Genomic DNA, 20,480 nt, shown 5'->3' with positions numbered 1-20,480 from the left:
AAATGCAGGATTTTTTTGTTTCTCACAAAAAAAGACTGGAGGGATAAATGTAATGTTTTCCCTGAGCAAAGAGCAGATGGCAAACAGATTCAGTGCATCATTTGTAAATGATTTCAAAACCTATTTGTCTATTCCAAAGAGATTACTGGAATCTGCATCTGCATGTTAATGTAATTGTTTCCATGTCAGAAGGACAAGGCATCAAGGTTTATGTTCACCTATAAAACACGTTTATTTTGAGAGGAAAGTTAGCTGTTTATAGGGTATAGCCACTTCTATTTTTAGCCAACCAATTATCAACCTTCCTTTGTGGGAACAGGTCAAGTTTTGTAATTTTTTTTTGTTTGTTTTTATTTTTGCTTTTTTTCATTGAAGAAAATGTAACGACGCCGGGCTACCAGGCTAGGTTAAACCAAAAGATAAAAAAATGCACAAAATATGCCAGACTTTTTAGTGCCTAGGAAGAACTTGTCAGGATATACATATAAAATCTATACAATTTATAAATATTACACTAAAACATATTAAAGATCAGTTGCTCTCAAAAATATTATGCTTGTGGCCTATTTGCATATTTACATATATTTGCAGCATTTACCCCAGATGGAGCTGCTGATGAATGGGTTCTCTGATCCTGGATGACAATGACCCTTCTTGCAATGCCACACTCTCTGAAATGCCAAGGCTAAAGAAAGAGGTTTTATTTTAGGAAATACTCCCCCAAAGCAGGATACAGAGTGGCAAAAGCCACTCTGTAAGCAACAAGCAAATATAACAATTTTATACATCACCACAAACAGTGAAAGGACCTCTCAAAGTGATTTTGTATCTGAACCCTGAATCTAGGGAGATTCAAGTGGCAGAACTGCACTGGAGTACCCAGGTTTAAGTGGATGCAACACTACAGGGTGTAAAAACCCAAACTGTATCCCAAGGCAAGGTGACACTGTGCCTTTAAGAAGTGAGTACGGAAGTTGTGGCCAGCAGCCTCTCACCACTATACAGTCTCTGAACTAAACAACAAAGTTATGGCCTGCAACTTCTCAAAACCATGTGGTCTGTGAACTGCATAACGAAGTTGTGGCCAGCAGCCTCTTACCGCCATACAGTCTGTAAACTGGACAACAAAGTTATGGCCTGCGACTTCTCTCCACCATGCGGTCTGTGAACTGGATAATAAAATTGTGGCCTGTGGCCTTTTACTACCATACAGTCTGTGAACTGGACAACAAAGTTGTGGCCTGCGACTTCTCATCACCACCATGCGGTCTGTAAACTGGATAATGAAGTTGTGGCCTGTGGCCTCTCACCTCCATACAGTCTGTGAACTAGGCAACAAAGTTGTGGCCTGTGACCTCTCACCACTTTGCAATGTGTGACTAAGCTGATGGTGTTGACTCGGGAAACTGTAGTAATGATCCCTCATAGAACCAGTGATGACCCTTCCTCCAGCTCACTGGGTCTCTCTGATAGCTGTGCCCTCCACACTGGTATGGCAGCACAGTTCTATCTGACATCACAGCACACTCATGGCAGTCAGCTCTCCCACTCAGCAGCCCAGACTGTGGTCACCACTCATATCCCACGTGAGACTGCCTCAAGCCCTGGCTGCTGCTTCATTTTCCATCTCCCTCTAGCACTCTGCTTCTGGGTCTTGTAGTCCCACATAGATCTCTAACACTGAGTCTAGTCTCTCTGGGGACTACCTGCCTACCTCACAAGTCTTTGCTCCTACCATCAGTCCTCATGCAAGGGGGATGTGGCCGTTCCTCCCCAGACTGCTTACAGCCAATCACAGTGTCCTCTATCCTGGATGGCCTCTCTTCCAGCAGCCATGGCTGCAAATGCAGCGCTGTCAATGCATCCTTTGTCTCTCCTTTATCTTAACTCCTCCAGCTCACTGTGACGGTTGGGAGGTTGAGAAACCTGTGTGTAGGTACTTGCAGCATTGGAATGACAGGCCGCTTGGTGTGGCAGCAGGTACATGGGGCAGGGTGGGCTCTGCGCCCCCCACTTCAAAGCACCTTGTCCCCATGTTGATTGGGACAAGGGCCTTTTCCCAACAACCCCGGGCTGTGTTTGTCCAGGTCTTTGGGCGGGGGGGCTTATCAGAATCTGGAAGCCCCTTTTAAAAGGGGGCCTCCAGATCCCACCCTCCCCTATGTGATTGGGTATAAGGTACATCGTACTCCTACCCATTCACCAAAAGAGTGTCAAAAAATAATAAAAACACAGAGACAGTTTTTGACAAATCCGGAGGGGCCACCCGTCAGGGAGCCTCCAGATGCCACCACCACTATGTGAATGGGTAGGGGTACATCGTACCCCTACCCATTCACCAAATAAGTGTCAAAAATTATTAAAAACACAGAGACAGTTTTTGACAAATCTTTTATTAAAAAATAAAAAACAGTGTCCCCCGATGTAGATCTGTCATCAATCATGCCGCCCGCTGACTCGAAAAAAAAATGAAAAAAAAAAAGCTCTTGCCAACATGGAGACGCTATGCCTACTGCAGGCTTCTCAGTTTGACAGTTCTTTTATAGGGTGCATGCTGGATCCGTGACCTCAGAAGGGGCAGGGCCATCAGGTAACATAGACAGGTGGCCCGGCCCATTCCCTATAAAAGAACTGTCAAACGGAGAAGCCTGCAGTAGGCATAGTGCCTCCATGTTGGCGAGAGCGATTATTTTTTTGGGGTCGGCGGGCGGCATGATTGATGATGGATATACATTAGGGGACACTGGTTTTTATTTTTTAATAAAGGCTTTCTCAAAAACTGTCTCTGTGTTTTTATTATTTTATTTATTATTTGACACTATTTTGGTGAATGGGTACGATGTACCCGATACCCATTCACATGGTGGGGGGGCCCCTTTCCAGATTCCGATAAGCCTCCCGCCTGTAAACCCCGACAACCACAGCCCAGGGTTATTGGGAAGAGGCCCTTGTACCCCATTAACATGGGGACAAGGTACTTTGGAGTGGGGGGTCGCAGATCCCACCCTGCCCCAAAGCACCCACCCCCCCATGTTTAGGACATGTGGCCTGGTATGGTTCAGTCACCCCCTCCCCTTTCCTGACCTGCAGGGCTGCATGCTTGGATAAGAGTCTGGTATGGATTTTGGGGGGGACCCTATGCTGTATTTTTTTCTATTGCGGGACAATTGCCGCCATTCTTTTCTTTACATTCACCTGTCAATTATTGTTACTGCTTAACAACCAGCTATTTCTTCAGAAACAGAATTTGAATCAGTCGATTGTTTTTAGACTAATTCGAATTCTAATAGTTCTGAAAAGTTGGAATTCATTAGAGAATTAATAAATTAAATGTATTTTACCGAAAATGAAAGTTATTTATAACAAACACTAAATTAAACTAAAGGAATTCCGAAAACCAAACTAAACGAATTCCATAACCAAAGGAAATTAGTATCTGAAATGAAACTAATTTTCCTCCACATGTCTAGTACATAGAATGTAAAACAATAGCTTCAATCTGAACACATAAGGGATTACATAATAATAAGAAGAAAAACAAAGAATGCAAATCATAAAAATTAAAGTGGTTTTAAAGCCTAAACATTGTTTACCTTAATGAGCTCCTTGCATTAAGGTAAAAAATGTTTAGGCAACAATTTTTTCTCCTCACCCCGCCTCCCTTTATATGTCTCCTCATTTGATTCAGCACTGTGCATGTCTGCAGCTCTTCCCTCTCCTTTCCTTCCTTGTCTCACTGACTTTGCTGGGGCACTGGGAGCCATTAACTCCCAATGCTGTCAAACCAGTGACAAGGGAGCGGGGTGAGTCCTGCTGTCTGTGTCAATGGATGTCGCAGCTCAGAAGCGAGCATGTCACGGGGGCACTGGACAGAGAGGAGGAGACAGGAGCGCTAGCGGGGGACTTGAGAAGAGGAGGTTTGGGACCACTCTGTGCAATTCAATTGCACAGAGCAGGTAAGTATGAAGATGTTTATTTAAAAAGGTCAACATAAAGGATGCTATGTGGTAAAATAATTTAAGGGGGTCATCGAAATTAGGAGGAAGTGAGTTACCCGAGTATATTACATATTTATGGGATGTCAGTTCACCAGTCTAGGTTGTTGGATGTCCAGAAGCTGCTTCTGAGTTTGGAAAATTTGGTGAACAAAGTAGAGGATCGAAGTGTTGAGGTGCAGCAATTAGACTGCACTTTGAAAAATTACACCCAAAACCCTACCTGCTCCTAACTCTGACCCTAATCTATATAAAATATCTAAACCAAAAAACCCAAAACACTTACCTAAACTGATCATGTGACACTCTGGGTCCCAGATCTTATTTCTTCTGCTCTGTAGTGTAGGCAGGTCTGGGTCTGCAGTGTGTGGCACAACAATTGTAGGGATGAACTGATGAAATTAAAAGTTCAGTTGTTAGGTGAGGTGAGAAAGGCTTCCCTGAAGAGATGAGTTTTCAGGGATCACCTAAGGGTGGACAGAGTAGGATATAGCAGGACAGATTGAGGTAGGGAATTCCAGAGTATGGGAAAGGCTCTGGAGAAGTCCTTGAGGCCAGCATGGGAGGAGGAGATAAGGGAACCAAAGAGCAGGAGCTCTTGGGAGGAAATTGGAGATAAGCGGACAGAGTTGTAGGCAACACTGAAAGAACTCTGTGTTATGCCTTTTACACACGGTCGGATTTTCCGACGGAAAATGTGCGATCGGAGCGTGTTGTCGGAAATTCCGACCGTGTGTGGGCTCCATCGGACATTTTCCATCGGATTTTCCGACACACAAAGTTTGAGAGCAGGCTATAAAATTTTCCGGCAACAAAATCCGATCGTGTCAATTCCGACCGTGTGTGGCCAATTCCGACACACAAAGTGCCACGCATGCTCAGAAGAAATTCCGAGACGGAACAGCTCGGTCTGGTAAAATTAGCGTTCGGAATGGATACAGCACTTTCGTCACGCTGCTATGTTTTAAATTGTTTAATACAGCGCACTGTCTTCTTCTTTATAATGTGAGAAGAATGAAGTAGTTTTGCTGCTCATATTCACACAGACTTCTCACAAACTTCTTTCTTTGTTATTTATCGTGATTCCCTCAATATATTTTGATTTGTCACATCTGACCAAATTTCTTTTTTGTTGTTTTATTTTTGTTTTTTTATTTTTTTCAAGGCTGGTGTTTTTTTTTAGTTTTTTTGGGTTTTACTCCATAATATTTTTGTGTGTGTTTTGTGTGTCAAGTTACCACAACACCATTATTATCTTGTATTATTTAATCTCAAGGAGATTGTTTGGTGTTGGTGTCCCTTGTTAATTTCACATTGTATTTTTGAAATGTACCTGCCTCCTCACAAACAAACTGTCCTTTTTGAAAGAAAACACACATAGGCGAGTATAATTGAACCAAAAATTCCTTTATTAAGGGCTCAGAACCAAACAAAGAGGGAGGCAACACTGGAGAAACAGCAGAAATTGGCGAAGCCTTTGACCCCCAAGGCACACATCAATTCTTTTACTGCAAAATTGGTGGCCTGAGGAGTCCATATCTAAGGAAGTGCAGTCTGGACCAGAAGTCCAAGAGAATCATGAACAGCAGCAGATGAAATGTAGGTCCCCAGGCTGTGGTCATACAAGAGACTGCATCTTTTGTCAGACCAGACTGAACCCAGGGCCATCACTCTCTGGTCTTCCTTCCATGCTTCCTTCCACGCTGTGGCTGTGGTGGTGTAGTTGTGGCAGGAGGAGGAGGATGGTCCAACTCACACAGGTGGGTATTGGGTGTGATTTCGCCACTCACCCCCTTAGGACTTTATAAAGAAGGTTCTAACACAGCTGGCGTTGACCCTTCTGCATGCCCTTCAGTTTGGTGGCAGCCATGCAGGCAAAGGCCTCTTCAGGAGTGGGTAAGGCTCTGAGGGATGCAGAAGCCTCCTGAATGAGCCTGAGCACTGAATCCTGCACGTGACTCCCCTTCCTGGGTCTTTTGTTTGGAAGGCGGAGGGGAGGAACCTGCGATTCAGTCAGGCTTCTACTGGGCCCAGGCTTCTCCTGGGTGCCACTTAGCCCCGCATCCTCCTGGCTGCCACATTCCACAGCCTCCTCCTGTGTGCCACATTCCAGAGCCTCGTCCTGGCTGAGGTCTTCCTGTGTATGAAAAAGGGACATCGTTTTAGTTTTTTATTCATCAATCACACACAATTTTCACCTCATGACTGTTGCAAATTGAATGTTAACAAATATAACAGACTATCCTTCTGAGCCCAGCATTTTTCATTCTTGTCCCAATTATTTTTGCCCACTACTGTCTATTGATATGTAAAAAACTGTATTAAATCAGCAATTAGTGATCAATAATAACATCTAGTAAAGATCATTTATTTATTGACCAGAAATCTGTAGAAGAATGCTATACCTGACTCCACCTGGGCTCCTCCACTTCTTCCTGGCTGGAAGTCCCAGGTTGGACATCGGAAGCCTCAGCTGGGGTGGAAGATAGGGTGGAAGGAAGGGTTGAGAGGGATTCCCTGACTCCAGTCTGGTCTGACAGAAATCGCAGTCTCTCATAGTACCACAGCCTGGGGACATAAACGTCATCTGCTGCAGCTCCTGATCTCTGGGAATCCATGACCTTCTTGCGCTCCCTTAGATAAGTGCTCCTCAGGCCACCAATTTTGGCTTTTAAATAGGGGATGTTTGCCGTGGGGACCACCAGCTTCACCAAGTCCAGCAGTTTCTCCAGCGCTGCCTGCCTCTTTTGTTTATTATTGTAATGTGGATGTTTCACCTGCCACAGACAGGGCAGCTCCCTGTACTTGTCTATGAACAGGGGGAGGAAGTTGTGGTCATTGAAGCCATCCATTTTATCTGCAAGACACAACACAAGACAAACCCTAATGTCAGGCAAAACTCTCCTAATCTTGTTACAATATAGGCCTCAATCTAGAAGCAGTATAGGCCCAAGTTTTGCTCTTACCTTCGTTATCACGATCGGCGCCTCCGATACTCCTTCCTCCGCTCATAGATCGTACGTACTACGCACGCGTGTTACGCTTTACACACACTGCGCATGCGTGAAACTCCGCCCGCCCCTGACGTTCTTTCTATTCTATTCCCCGCCCCTTCTCGTTCGGTGCAGTGGGGGAAGAGCACATGGCGGAGTCACAGAAGGTGCGTGCCAATTACAGCAATGAGGAGGAGGAGGAGGAAAGCCCAGAGCCTGAAACGTCACGATCCAGAAGGAGAAGATTTAAGGCATCGAATATGTCCTTTGGGGAGATGTTGGAGATGGTGGACATCCTGAAGAAGGCCGACTATGACGGGAAGTATGGACCTTACCCCAACCCCAATGTCAGAAAGGCCAAGATCATGGAGAAAGTAGTCAAGAGTCTGCACCGGAATTTCGCAGTACGACGATCGAAAGATCAGCTCAGGAAGCAGTGGTCGAACCTCAAATTAAGAGAGCACGAGCAGTACAGAAAGATCAGGAGAGTGCTGCAAAAAAGTAAGTAGTTGTGCTGTGTTCCTATTCTTTATGTTTATTATGTTCGTGCTGCTCCATGTGCTTTTCTTAACTGTTATCCAGTTTAAAATGGCAACTTTCATGTTCATGGGCACATTATTCGTTCGTATAAAACATTGTTCATTCGGCCTAGAAAACACCATTGTTTTGGTCATATGCATTTGCCCACATTTTTTATGGCCTACTTGTCTGCAAATAATTTGGTTGGGTAGATGGGTTTGTAACTAGAATGAAATGCAAACTAGATTCTGTTTAAGGAGAGGACACTCAGCAGCAGTTTTCACATCTGGACGCTGGAGCACTAGTGTGGGACACATGAACACCCTTTTTATTAGGGGGCCCACACAGGTGCTCCAGTGTATACTATAGGGGTGTCTCTATCTGTGAAGCTTGGACAAAACAGGTAAGTATTCAAGCTTGACAAAGGACACTAAAAATTCTTCTTGGAACTCTGCCAAAATAGACAATTGTACCCCACTTCCAAGCAATGTTTCATATTCCTATTTCTGCCATCAAATATCTGTGTGCTAAGTATACTTATTTTTTTTTTGCATAGGGGATAAAAGACTCGGAGGACAACCCTCATCCGAGGAGACCACAGACCCCCCACCTCTGGAACAAGGGGAAATCCACCCAAGCCAAGCAGAGCAGGAGGAGGAAGATGTGGTGGAAATTGTCACCACAACAGGTGAGTGTCTGCGACCACAGGCTCAGGTAAGAGATGGATGCCGGCATATTTATAATACATGGTGTGTTTTTGTTTCTATCTTTTTAGGTGATCGTGATGTTGTGGATCCAGGGCATTTCACCTCGGGAAGTGCACAGATCCTGATCGGGGGGTGTAATAGGGACTTGGAAAACATACTTAAAAATATCAATGATGTTTAACAAAAAAATGTTCAACAAAAAATGAAGAACATCATTGATGTTTTAGGGAGAGTTTAAAACCCCTCAAATTCCCTTTTTTTGGCACTTTTTGTGAGCTAAAAATTTTTTGCATTTTTTGACATATTTGCGAAAAGCCAAATTTTGAAGAGGCACACAGTGTGTCAACATGTGCTATCTGCCATCACGGGAGATCAATGGATGCGTTTTGGGGGTGCAACCCGTTCCTCAATAATAAAGTAGCTGTGAGGAAGGGGTTGCACCCACAAAACACGTCCCTTGATCCCCCATGATGGCAGCTAGCACATGTTGACATTCGGCAATTGGTGTGCATCTTCAAAATTTGGCTTTTCTAGGGGTGACTTCACCCCATCTGAACCCAATATCAAACACAGTTTGTAAATACTCATGTCTGATATTGCCTTCAAGTTCTACCAAATGTGAACTTTGTAAGTTCAAGATTTGTGTCTTTCTTATTGGTTTTAAACATGCCTGTTTTTTCTTAAATGGAAATTTCTACTTTTTCTAATGTGACCCCAAAAATTGTTATACAACAAACATGTTGGTTTGTTTTAAAAACCTTTTCTAAATGCACATGTGATTGTGCAGGTATTAAAAAGATTGTTAATCAAGAATATATGGACTATTGTTTCAACTAAGGGCAAATCCACTTTGCACTACAAGTGCAGTTTCACGTGCACTTGTAGTGCAAAGTGTCTTTGCCTTTAGTAAATAACACCCAACAGTGCTTTGTAAGATTACACAATCACGCCAATTTCAGGACTCAGCACATTTCTGTCAGGGTCAGCTAAAACAAACACAAGCAGTAAATGTCACCAAAGATTTGATTAGTTATTTGTTTTTTTTTATTTGAAAAAGGTTTCAGACATTGTCTGGCATATTGATAGCCCCCTACCCGCAAAGAATTCAAGGTATCTTAGCCGGACATCACTGGCACTCGGGGGGGGCAAGCCAAGACGGCCACTTTCAAGCGTCGTCAGGGTTGTTTCATTTTGAATTGCAGCCTCAGGCCCAACTGAGTCAGCATAGTTGGCAGAATGTTGCCGTAAAAAGTTGTGTAGAAAACAGCACTCCAGGATTATATGATTCAGTTTATACTCTGCCATATGTATGGGTGTAAGAATTAGGCGGAACCGGCTGGCCATGATTCCAAATGTGTTCTCCACCACTCTTCTGGCTCTGACCAGCCGGTAATTAAAAACCCTCTGGTCCGGGGTGAGCGTCCTCATCGGGAATGGCCACATAAGATGGTCCCCCAGCGCAAACGCTTCATCCGCAACAAAGACGAATGGGAGTCCTTCCACATTGTCTTCTGGAGGTGGCAAGTCCAAGCTGCCATTCTGGAGATGCCTGTAGAACTCCCAACAGCGAACAATTTGGGGTGTTCGCGGCAAATTCGAATGCCGCGGAACACCCTTTAAAAGTCTATGGGAGAAATCAAAAGTGCTAATTTTAAAGGCTTATATGCATGGTATTGTCATAAAAAAGTGTTTGGGGACCTGGGTCCTGCCCCAGGGGACATGGATCAATGCAAAAAAAAGTTTTAAAAATGGCCGTTTTTTCGGGAGCAGTGATTTTAATAATGCTTAAAGTGAAACAATAAAAGTGTAATATCCCTTTAAATTTCGTACCTGGGGGGTGTCTATAGTATGCCTGTAAAGGGGCGCATGTTTCCCGTGTTTAGAACAGTCTGACAGCAAAATGACATTTCAAAGGAAAAAAAGTCATTTAAAACTACTTGCGGCTATTAATGCATTGCCGGTCCGACAATACACATAGAAGTTAATTGATAAAAATGGCATAGGAATTCCCCACAGGGGAACCCCGAACCAAAATAAAAAAAAAATGACGTGGGGGGTCCCCCTAAATTCCATACCAGGCCCTTCAGGTCTGGTATGGATATTAAGGGGAACCCCGGCCAAAATTTAAAAAAAAAATGACGTGGGGGTCCCCCTAAATTCCATACCAGGCCCTTCAGGTCTGGTATGGATATTAAGGGGAACCCCGCACCAAAATTTTTTAAAAAAACGGTGTGGGGTCCCCCCAATGATCCATACCAGACCCTTATCCGAGCACGCAACCTGGCAGGCCGCAGGAAAAGAGGGGGGGACGAGAGAGCGCCACCCCTCCTGAACCGTACCAGGCCACATGCCTTCAACATTGGGAGGGTGCTTTGGGGTAGCCCCCCAAAACACCTTGTCCCCATGTTGATGAGGACAAGGGCCTCATCCCCACAACCCTGGCCAGTGGTTGTGGGGGTCTGCGGGAGGGGGGCTTATCGGAATCTGGAAGCCCCCTTTAACAAGGGGACCCCCAGATCCCGGCCCTCCCCCCTGTGTGAAATGGTAAGGGGGTACAAAAGTACCCCTACCCTTTCACAAAAAAACTGTCAAAAATGTTAAAAATGACAAGAGACAGTTTTTGACAATTCCTTTATTTAAATGCTTCATCTTTCTTCTTTCTTCTATCTTCTATAGAAGAAAGAAGAAAGGGGACATTCACAGCATATTACAATCATGGTGATTAGGGAATGAGGAAAGAAATACAATACATTAGCAAACATTAAATACAATAAAATGTGATATTAAAGGATACAAATCTTACCTTCATATACTCCTTCTGCAGGACCTGTATGATGGCAGAACAGGTCTCCCTGGGATAATGATCCCCAGAGCCTGGGGGGAGATGCCTGTCGAGAACTTCAAGTCCTGCAGGTTTCTCCCCGTCACCAAGTACTGCAGGGTGGCGACTAACCTCTGCTCCGGAGTGATGGCTTGCCTCATGCAGGTATCCTGCCTGCTAATATAAGGGATCAGCAAAGCCAACAAACGGTGAAATACGGGGTCCGTCTTCCGGAGAAAGTTCCTGAAATCATCAGGATTATTCTCACGGATTTCACGGAGCAAAGGCATATGACAGAACTGGTCACGCTGAAGCAACCAATTCCACCCTGCTCATGGACTGGACTTGTGTCAAGGTAAGGACCCCAACACCAAGCCCCCGCACAGCACGAACTCTACGAGGAGTGCGTATACGCAACGTGGCTAGAAAACGGCCGGCTGCTCAGAACGTAGTAACAGAACACGCTGAAGAACAGCAAGGCCTGTGAAGAGCGACCTGAAAAACAGTAACGAGCAGACAAGATCGCACTGAATAGTACAATAGGAACTGACTGCACGCACTGAAGAGCAGATACAAACCCACAAGCACAAACTGAACAGCAGAAAACGATCTGAAAACCACGAGTCTGAAAAAGCGCAAATCGTCTCTCACCAAACTTTTACTAACACGAGATTAGCAAAAGGAGCCCAAAGGGTGCCACGCTTGGTTCTGAACTGGCCTTTTCTAGTCTCGTCGTACGTGGTGTACGTCACCGCGTTCTTGGCGATCGGAAATTCCGACAACTTTGTGCGACCGTGTGTATGCAAAACAACTTTGAGCCAACATCCGTCGGAAAAAATCCATGGATTTTGTTGTCGGAATGTAGGTAGAAGGAGAACCAGGAAAGTGCAAAGTCTTGGAGGCCAAGGAAGTGGAGTTTATTGAGGAGGAGCAGGTGGTCAACAGAATCAAAGGCAGCAGAAAGGTCTAGTAGTAAGAGTATGTAGTAGTGGCCATTGGTTTTAGCAGTTAGTAAAATCATTAGTGAGCTTAAGTAGGGCAGTTTATGTGCAGTGCTGTGAGCGAAAGCCAGGCTGTAAGGGGTCAAGAAGGTTGCTGTCAGTAAGATAGGAACGTAGACAGTTGCATACTAAGCATTCTAAAACTTAGAGTTAAATAGAAGCAAGGAGTTGGGTCTTAAGTTGTTCAGGCTGGTGGGGTCTAGTGAGGAATTTCTAAGTATGGTGATGATCTCTGCTAGGAATGAGTCCGCTGTTTGAGTCGAACGTAATACTGTGTATTGTGGTTTTTACTTTTTGACACTTTTTTGGTGAATGGGTAGGGGTACAATACCCATTCACATGGGGGGGCAGGATCTGGGGCCCCCTTGTTTAAGGGGGCTTCCAGATCCTTATAAGCCCCCAGCCCGCAGACCCTGACAACCAATGGCAAGGGTTGTTGGGAAGAGGCTCTTGTCCTGATTCAACATGGGGACAAGGTGCTTTGGGGGGACCCCAAAGCGCCCTCCCCATGTTGATGGCAAGCGGCCTGGTATGGTTCAGGAAGGGGGGGCACTCGTTCATTCCCCCCTTTCCTGGCCTGCCTGGCTGCTTGCTCGGATAAGGGTCTGGTATGGATTTTGGGGGGGACCCTCACGCCAATTTATTTTTTAATGTTGGCATGGAGTTTCCCTTAAAATCCATACCATGTATATTGCCGGGACCTGGCAATACATTACAGCCGCAAGCTATTTTAAATGACATTTTGTCCTTTAGAAATGTCATTTTGCTACGGCACTGTATGATGCGCCACTTTACAGACAGAATAAGGGGACCCCCCGGGCACGATATTAGAAGGAATATTTAATTTTTATTGTTTCACTTTAAGCATTATTAAAATCACTTCTCTTGAAAGAACAGTAATTTTAAAAACTTTTTTTTTGCATTGATAAATGTCCAGTACCCGGGTCCCCATATACTTTTCATGGCAATAACTTGCATATAAGCCTTTAAAATTAACACTTTCAATTTTTCACGTTTGTCGTGTTTGTTCGCATGTTCTGGTGCAAACCGAACCCGGGGGGGGGGGGTGTTGCATACTTTAGAGGGGAGAGAAAGATGTCAGTAGAGAGGAAGAGACTAAAGATGTGAGTGCGACAGCAGAGGATAGAGGAAGAGTGTGACTGTAGTAGTTGTGAGGGAATAGAGTCCAGGAGACAGTTGGGTAACCTTTTCTGTAGTAGCCAGGTCAAAAGAGGAAAGTATTAAATATGCTGTTAAACAGAGTATGTAATGTGAGGATGATATCTGTACAGTGGAGATGGACTCACAAATTACATCAGTCTTGTTTTTGAAGTGATTGTCAATCTCTTGGGCAGTGGGTGGAGGTGGTGGGAGACAAAGTAAAGTTTAAGGTAGAGAAGACCTGACAAGGACTGGATAACAGTAGGTCAAACAAAGTAGGTTTATTTGCCAGCATGAAGGTAAGAATTGTATCCTAGGAGGGCAGATTTGTATAGGGTGAAGTCTTTCATGGATTGAGTTTTATGTCACAGTCACTCAAGATCATGTCAATGTCTCTTGAGATTTTTGGTGTCATCAGTTTGCCAAGGTTGTAATGACCTGGACTTGATCCTGTATGTCGTTAGAGGAACAAGGGCATCCATTGAGGATAACAGTGAACTGTTGTAGACAGAAATGGCCAAGTTAGGTCATAAATGTGGTCAGTAGCAGAATAGAGAAGTGAAGGGTTAAAGTGGCAAACATTTCTATGTATAATATTTTGCTTTTTGGAGGGAAAGTTGGCTGAAGGCAAGAACACTGTGAAACTGATGAGGTTGTGATCAGAGAGAAGAAAAGGGGTGTTGGCGAGGTTGCAAAGAGTGCAGAAATGAGAGACGAGGTCAAGGGTGCCACTATCAATGTGAGTAGAGGTGTGTGTCCATTGTGTTAAGTCAAAAGATGAGGTTAAGCTGAGAAGTTGAGATGTAGTCAGGCTGTTAACATTAATAGGGATGTTATGTCTACAAGGATAATAGTAGGTATTTCAGAGGAGAGAAAGTAGGGTAACAAGGCAGAGAAGTCATGAAGTAAGTGTGATACCGGTCCAGGAGGTCAATAAATCACTGCAATCCTCAGAGGATTTGGAGAAAACAAATGAATACAGTGAGTCTCAAAAGAGGAGAGGGATATAGAGGGGTGTAGGATGGATTTTTAAGGTCCTCAGTGGGGATAGAAGGAATCCAACTCCACCTCCTTTCCATCCACTGAGTGAGTTTAGTGGAGGTCATCATGAGGGCAGCAGGAGAAGCAGACTCAGATTCTTGAAGCCAGGTTTTAGTAATGGCAAGCATGTTGAAGGAATGGGAGATAAAAAGGCCATGCACAGAGGTGAGCTTGTTACAGAGTGGGCATTCCAGAGGGCACGTGAGAGAGAAATCTAGGTTTTGAAAGCAGGGAGAAAGAAAAACTTAGTGGATTGTGGCTGGTGCCCAGGGGATGTAAGATGTGGGGGTTTGCATTTAGACAATAGAGGGCAAGGATCAGAAGAAGAAGGAAGGTAAGGAAAGTAAGATGGGAGCGATGTGTATAAGTGCAGATACCTCACTGTCCTGATGTTTACGTCAGCATGTGGGTTCAATATTTTCAGGAGATGATGAGTGCAGTAATAGGGAGAGGATAGGAGTGAGGGTTATATATTTAAACTGTAGGGTGTCAGAGGGAGTAAAGTAATGGGAATTTGAGGAAAGACGACTAATGTGAGAAGGAAGGGTAGAGGGAGCATATCAGAGGATAGAGAGAGTAGGAATAAAGACATGATTTAAAAAATGTTGGTTTGCTTGCAGTCTTTCCGGAGTGGATCATAGCTGTTTCTTGTTGTATTTGCTTACTTTTTTTAGTTAAACTGCTGCATTTACCTGCTTTAATACCTTTGCAAAACATACTTTAAAAAAATTCCTGCTTGTGGCTTCCCACATAAGCTGATCTAAGTTTAGGCTCGATTCACACTAGCCCACGCTGTGTGTACCGGTTGCGGGTGCAGGATTCTCATCGATTCTTGCACCCACAACCACCCGCAGCTGAATCGCACTGCTCTTGCAAAACCTGCAGGGCTGACGTTCATTCTGAATGGCACCCCCACGAATCTCAGCCCATAATGCGATCGCGGTAGCCGCAGGGAAACCACATGATCAAAAAGACCATGCGGTTTCCTTACGGCCCATTTTTAAAAAGGTGCATGCACCTTTTTTCTGCTGTTCATGCGGCACAGCAGCCCTTTCAAATAAATGGGCTGCTGTGCCCAAGCAAAAGCAGGCTGCACAGCCCACACTAGTGTGAACCGAGCCTAACAGGAGATAAGACAAGGAAATATTCATTAATTGATCAATCAGGAACTGATAAGCGACACTTGAATCTAAAGGCAAATTGTCAAAACCAGACCAGCCACAGACAACACTATAAAATATAATTGATTCTTTGATCACAAAAGGCAAAACGATGTGAGAATCAATCCCCGAAATATAGACAGGTTTAAAGGATCATAGACCATTTACCTTATTGATTGTACAGTGTCAGTATTCAAACAAACAAAGCATGGAGATGGTCAAACATGAATTTTTAAGCAGCATTTACCCGTGAATCAGCAGATAATACATGATGAGAGAGACAGAAAATGGGTTTACCTGCTTTAATACTTTTGCAAATAATACTGTGATTTTCATAACACTATTACAAAAAAAAATGAAGGATGGCATGACCATTGTCATTACTGTCAAAGTTTGTCTTAATGTTTTTCCATTGTTTATTCCTTATTAATCATCTAGATGGTGATATACAAATTTGTTCTCCACTGGATCTGACCTTGTCATTTACAGCAGTAGCACAGGGTAATGACATCCAGTGCAGGGCCCCTGCTTTCAGCCATTTAATGTAGTCAGATTAATGAACACTACTTCTAATTGGCTCTTGTGGGAAGCTGTACACTGCTTTTACCTTGTAAAAACTTCCTGTAGCACTGTACAGATAGAATTATCTTAATTTAAAGCTTTGGGCCTCTTGTACCCTAATAACCCTCCGATTCACAGAAACTAGAGATTTTCTTTCCCCAAAATGTTAATAAAAATCGTGACATTTATACAAAATGTAACCATTTTGGCTAAATGTATTGGAATACAATAGGGAAGGGGAAATTAAGGTTTAATTAAAATTTACATGATAACAAAAAAACCTAAATACACCTCTAACAAACTCTGTAAACTAAGAACAGAAAAAGCTAATTTTGACAGCAGCAGATCATTCCTAGATCCTAATCCCGGACCTTCACTCTGTGTAGGAAGAGAATCAATATGAGTTTAGAAAATTAAATATCCCTTTCAAGACCATTTATAATTAAAGCATACAGTTGCGATAAAAAGTATGTGAACCCTTTTGGAATGATATGGATTTCTGCACAAATTGGTCATAACATGTGATCTTCATCTAAGTCACAACAATAGACAATCACAGTCTGCTTAAACTTATAACACACAAAGAATTAAATGTTACCATGTTTTTATTGAGCATACCATGTAAACATTCACAGTGCAGGTGGAAAAAGTATGTTAACCCCTAGACTAATGAGATCTCCAAGAGCTAATTGGATTGAGGTGTCAGCCAACTGGAGTCCAATCAATGAGATGAGATTGGAGGTGTTGGTTACAGCTGCCCTGCCCTATAAAAACACACACCAGTTCTGGGTTTGCTTTTCACAAGAAGCATTGCCTGACGTGAATGATGCTTCGCACAAAAGAGCTCTCAGAAGACCTACGATTAAGAATTGTTGACTTGCATATAGCTGGAAAGGGTTATAAAAGTATCTCCAAAAGCCTTGTGTCCATCAGTCCATGGTAAGACAAATTGTCTATAAATGGAGAAAGTTCGGCACTGCTGCTACTCTCCCTAGGAGTGGGCGTCCTGTAAAGATGACTGCAAGAGCACAGCGCAGACTGCTCAATGAGGTGAAGAAGAATCCTAGAGTGTCAGCTAAAGACTTACAAAAGTCTCTGGCATATGCTAACATCCCTGTTAGCGAATCTACGATACGTAAAACACTAAACAAGAATGGATTTCATGGGAGGATACCACAGAGGAGGCCACTGCTGTCCAAAAAAACATTGCTGCACATTTACAGTTTGCACAAGAGCACCTGGATGTTCCACAGCAGTACTGGCAAAATATTTTGTGGACAGATGAAACCAAAGTTGAGTTGTTTGGAAGAAACACACAACACTATATGTGGAGAAAAAGAGGCACAGCACACCAACATCAAAACCTCATCCCAACTGTAAAGTATGGTGGTGGGGGCATCATGGTTTGGGGGTGCTTTGCTGCGTCAGGGCCTGGATGGATTGCTATCATCGAAGGAAAAATGAATTCCCAAGTTTATCAAGACATTTTGCAGGAGAACTTAAGGCCATCTGTCCACCAGCTGAAGCTCAACAGAAGATGGGTGTTGCAACAGGACAACGAACCAAAGCATAGAAGTAAATCAACAACAGAATGGCTTAAACAGAAGAAAATACGCCTTCTGGAGTGGCCCAGTCAGAGTCCTGACTCAACCCGATTAAAATGCTGTGGCATGACCTCAAGAAAGCGATTCACACCAGACATCCCAAGAATATTGCTGAACTGAAACAGTTGTGTAAAGAGGAATGGTCAAGAATTACTCCTGACTGTTTTGCATGTCTGATCTGCAACTACAGGAAATGTCACATTTTATGACCAATTTGTGCAGAAATCCATATCATTCCAAAAGGGTTCACATTCTTTTTATTGCAACTGTATCTAAACCCAAAAACAAAAATTGACTGTATTGCAGCTTACCAGTCCTTAGAAGTGGTGACTGCATTTGTTTTCTTTTTTTTTTTCATTTTTTTTTTCTTGATCTGGCTAGTAACACATTTTCAGTCCTAATGTGAAAACACTCCCTCAACATACTGTATCTATGGTGGAGCAGCATTGTCACCCTATGCTTTTCTCCTGATTTAGTCTGCAAACATCTTTGCCATGTCTCAGCTCCTTTCCATAGGATTGATGTGTTTTGTAGTTCACAGAAGATAGGTTGGAGAGCAGATAACATTGACTAAGATTTCAGTACAGCGCACAGGAAAATAAATCACTTTGGATTTCTGTCAGGATCAACGGAAATCTTTCTGTAATTTTCTGTACTACAGAAAATGTTATTACTCTGAACAAAATACAACTATTGCAGCCATCACATCTATAGACTGGTAAGCTTTAATATATTACACTTTTGTTCTTGGATTTAGATATACTTTATTTGCATGTATTTTTAAAGGAAACTTGTCGTACATTCTGAATTTCTGATTCGAAATGTGTATGCAGATTAGAGATCTGACTTCACTTCCCTGGTCTGCATATTTCTCCCAAACTACTAAAGCCAGACACAGCTAAGCAACTAGTATTTCCAGCAGATAGGCTGGAAAATTCCTCCATATTTCTCTTAGGGCTCCTTCCCATTAGCAGCCAGGGGGAGGAATAAGCAGGTGGCTAAGTTGTGGTTTTATTGCCCCCCAAAGTCCTGACAATACAGTCTGACAGGGCTGTACACATTCCGCAGCCCTGGGAATTTTATTTCAGCACTGCCTGTGAAACTCATCCATTGCAGCTGACAATGTAGCCCCACACACTTATCGAAAGATTATGTCCCCTCCTCAGCCAGTTCTTATTTGCGGCGACAATGGACTACTGTAGTTTCGAGCAAATAATGCTGATTATGTCCTGAACTCCACAAGTCCTCTCATGTCTTCACTTGACACTCCAATCTATAGTTCACACTCTCAGCTTTGTATCTTGAATTGATTCCACCTCTTGGACACACAGCAAAGCCACCATGCTTCTGATTCAGAAGTCCTTGCACATCGTGAAACCATGGTAGTCCTTAGAAGATCCCTGTACTGCAGCAGGCTACAAGATGGAGAACATGAAATATGCCTGTTCCCTCACTACCAAGGTTCCCGTTAGCCGCCACCATCACCACTGCCGGCTGGCTGCTATTACTTCTTTACCTCTTTCTCCGCAACCATAAGGGTTGACTGTGATGTACACTTACACACTCTTAACTACAAGGATTAGTTTGGTTGCACTTGCAATTGTTTCTTCTTAACCAGGAAAGTTAACATGGCTTCCCTCCCAGTTTTACATTTGTTTCCTATACACCATAGATACACCTTGTTCCCACCTCCAGTTACTTCTTCCCCACTAAAATGAGTCAGACATCTCTCTTGATAACGAAAGTCCCAGTACTTGCAGTCTTGAAAATTACCTTGTCATTGTCAGCTGAAGTGTTTTTTCCTGTGAGCTGAGGGTGGGTGTGCTGTGCTGATCCTGTGATACCTCACTCACTGGAATCCTATAAGTGAAATATTGAGGCGCAGGATGGGCAGTGCCCAAGTACAGTGTGCTATATGAACAGGATGAAGGAGGCTGAAGCTACTCTGACTCCCATCCTATCTGTGCTGTGTCTGCCCCCCTCCCTCCAACTTACACACACTGCTGCAAAAGGGCTTGCTATGGAGGAGGAAAACTTAAATATACAGCACACAGCAGCTCTAGATCCTGGCTGCCTGAGCCTTTGATGAACACCCCCTCTCTCTCTCCTCCCCTCTCTCTTACACCTGTCCTCTCTCTCACCCCCCATCCCTCTCATTCTCTCACCCACTCTCCATCTCTCACCCCCATCATCTGGCCCAGATCATGTCCTATGGGAAAAAAAACATTTTGGGTTGAACCTATGCATGCGACACTGCCACTCCCGTATTTTTCCAGGATGAGGTTGAAGCAGAGAAGGGGTGATGGTGAACAGCTGATCGACAGAGAGTACATAGAGGAGTGAGAGTAAAGAGTTATTTCTGAGTCATTCTTGAGGTGAGCAGGTATAACGGCTGGTGTAGGGTGCACAATCAAGCACTGACTATAAGAGAAGCACGGTGGTGAATAATACAAACGGAAGTTTACAGTACTCAAGAAGTCACATATACTGTATATATTCACAATAGAACTTTATTTAATGGGAGATTATGGTTATTGTATTGTATATATTCACAACAGAACTTTATTTAATGGGAGATTATGGTAATTGTATTGTTTGTAATTTTATTTGCACGATTTTGTTGATTTTAGAGTCACCACAATATTAGCGCTGCACTTTACGTATATATATTTATTCTTTGTATAGTGAGGTAAATCCACTAATAGTGTACAGCTGCTGGAATTTTTTGATATATTTATGCACAGTATTTTGTATTTGTTAATTTGCACTTAGCACTTTAGAAAAGTTAGGGGTGGCGCTGATTGTTATTTATACACAATTTTGATATACACTATGTGGCTTTCCTTGCTTTGAGGACACTCGATTCTAAACTGTATGTAGCAATGTGGACTACAATTGCAAAGCATATCGATTCCCC

Source organism: Aquarana catesbeiana, linkage group LG04, assembly GCF_042186555.1.
Source record: "Aquarana catesbeiana isolate 2022-GZ linkage group LG04, ASM4218655v1, whole genome shotgun sequence".
Lineage (NCBI taxonomy): Eukaryota > Metazoa > Chordata > Amphibia > Anura > Ranidae > Aquarana > Aquarana catesbeiana.
Note: the sequence above shows the minus strand (reverse complement) of the source record.